Genomic DNA, 2,323 nt, shown 5'->3' on the forward strand with positions numbered 1-2,323 from the left:
CATAGATCACCACACATACACACATATAGATAGACACACAAACAGATATAGAGACACACACACACACACACACACACAGAGATAGACACACACACACACACACACACACACACACATAGATCACCACACATACACACATATAGATAGACACACAAACAGATATATAGACACACACACACACACAGAGAGATAGACACACACACACACACACACACACACACACACACACACACACATAGACAGATACACACAAACACACACACACACAAACACACACACAACAGGCTTCCTAGGGTTTAAATTAAGACAATATTGGTAGGCCTACATGAGGCCTACAAAAACATGGTCTGGTGGACTGTAACTCACCTGAGGGGCGTGGATTCTGGACTCATCTATGCTGAGGTTGACCTTGTAGCTGTACCGCCAGGCGCCTCTGCGTAGTACTCGGTAGGGTCTTTGTATGAGGGTTCACTTTGAGAAATGTAGCTCAGGTACTCCAGTGCTTTACAGAAGGACTGAGAGAGGGATAACACACACACACACACACACACACACACACACACACACACGCATAGATAGATAGATAGATAGATAGATAGATAGATAGATTAAATCCATCCATAAACATATGTTTGTCAGAAGTTATGACTAATGTAAACTATGTGAGATGACAGCTGTCATTTTTCAGTTTGTCTAAAAAATTAGGTAAACATTCAAATACAAAATGTAACTCCATTATTTACAGTTCATATGCAGGAAAATACAGTAGCCTACCTGGGACGTTGCACTTACTACTGCACTTTACTACAGAAATGCAATATTATGGACAGAGAAATGTAATTGTACTGGCTACACGAAGAGCCTAAAATAATATGAAACTGGCCTGCAGCTGTACGTAATACTGTTAACCAATGCAAGGAATTTTAACATCTTTTATTGAAACACTCACACATATCACTGACATGTTCCTCCAAAGCACCTTCTGTCTTGGTTCAAGTCGCAAACAAGGTCTTTTTGATAGGGTGCAGTGGCGAACTTGTTCTAAACTTAATGGCTTCGCCACCATAGCTTAATATATTTTCACTAAACTAACACGCGGAGCAGGCGGAACAAATATTTCTGGCAGGCGGACCGGAAGACTAGAGCAAAAGAGAGAACTTGTGTACCGAAGATGTACTTTCATTGGCTAACCACCTAGCGTTAACCTCTCGACGCATCGCCGCGCCGCCTTCCCGAGATGCATAGCGGACGCGTTAACTACGCATTGCGCTCTCCATAGGAAATCAATGGGCTATGTGCTGCGCGGTGGGCTTTGCCGCGAATGCGTACCCAATGCGTCATGTTAAACGCCTGTGTGGGTTGCATTGACCCTCTCGCACGATACAGGTGTTGAAAACAGCAACTCCTCTAAGCTGGCATTAGATGGGCATGTCACATATTATTGACTTTTTTGGTTAGGCCTACCAAGCGCACATTTATATTTGAATTAAGATTATGGATCGATCATTTAAAATAAAAGAAAATTGCCCGCACTGTTACTGAAAGCGTCCGATATGTTGCTCTTAGAAAGGCCAAATCCGAATGCGTCCTGTGAAACGCATATGTGGGTTTTATTGAAGAAAGCCATGAGCGTCTCTCTCGCACGGTAAAGTTGTTGGAAACGGCCAATATACTCCTCTATGCGGGCAATAGATGGCACGGGCATGTCACCTGTTATTGTGTTTTTTTTTGTTAGACCTACCAAGCACACGTCCATGTTTAAATTAAGGTTAGGCTACTGGATAATTTAAAACAAAACCAAATTGTCCGCACTGTTGCTGAAAGCGTTGGATATGTCGCCCTTGTATTGCAATTTGGCCAAATCCAAATGCGTCCTGTGAAACGCCCGTGAGTTGCATTGAAGAAAGCCATGAGCGTCTCTCTCGCACAATAAAGGTGTTAAAACGGCCAATAAACTCCTATATCAAAAACGATTAATGACCTCCTGTTTTAGCCAATCATCATGGAGGAAACATAAGTCGTTGTTGCTCAAACCCTACGTCTGTGCAGTCGTTGAACATTGTGGTGAATTAATGACGAGTGAAGCCCAGAGCGTCTAATAACATGGCGGGTGGTTTTACGCTGAAGTTGGTTGAAAGCCATGAGCGTGCACCTACACGCGAAAGGGTGCTATATGCGTGGACAGAAAACGCCGAAGGACGTGACAAAACGGCCTTATATGACGCCCTGAGATGAGAACGGGTTGAAAAAAACACCAGATAAAATTGACCTCCATTGGAAGGTGAAAAACGAAAGTGTTGTTTTAGAATATCCATGTTAAAGC

General features: G+C 43.0%; 1 long non-coding RNA gene across 1 annotated transcript in view; it reads right to left on the reverse strand.

Moving 5' to 3' along the window:
• The window catches only part of LOC143141737 (uncharacterized), a 3,236-nt gene extending 2,087 nt beyond the window's left edge, over nucleotides 1-1,149 (reverse strand). Inside the window, exons 1-2 of the long non-coding RNA XR_012990793.1 lie at nucleotides 950-1,149; nucleotides 367-515 (exon numbers count right to left, since the gene is read on the reverse strand). This is a non-coding gene — a long non-coding RNA (uncharacterized LOC143141737). The remainder of the gene's footprint in view (nucleotides 1-366; nucleotides 516-949) is intronic.
• Between the last annotated feature and the right edge of the window lie 1,174 nt (nucleotides 1,150-2,323).

The sequence above is a fragment of the Alosa pseudoharengus genome, unplaced genomic scaffold (assembly GCF_046254945.1).
Source record: "Alosa pseudoharengus isolate Yale_2024_CS ecotype anadromous, Long Island Sound unplaced genomic scaffold, YU_APseudo_1.1 YU_APseudo_1.1_scf_10, whole genome shotgun sequence".
NCBI classification, from domain to species: Eukaryota; Metazoa; Chordata; class Actinopteri; order Clupeiformes; family Clupeidae; genus Alosa; species Alosa pseudoharengus.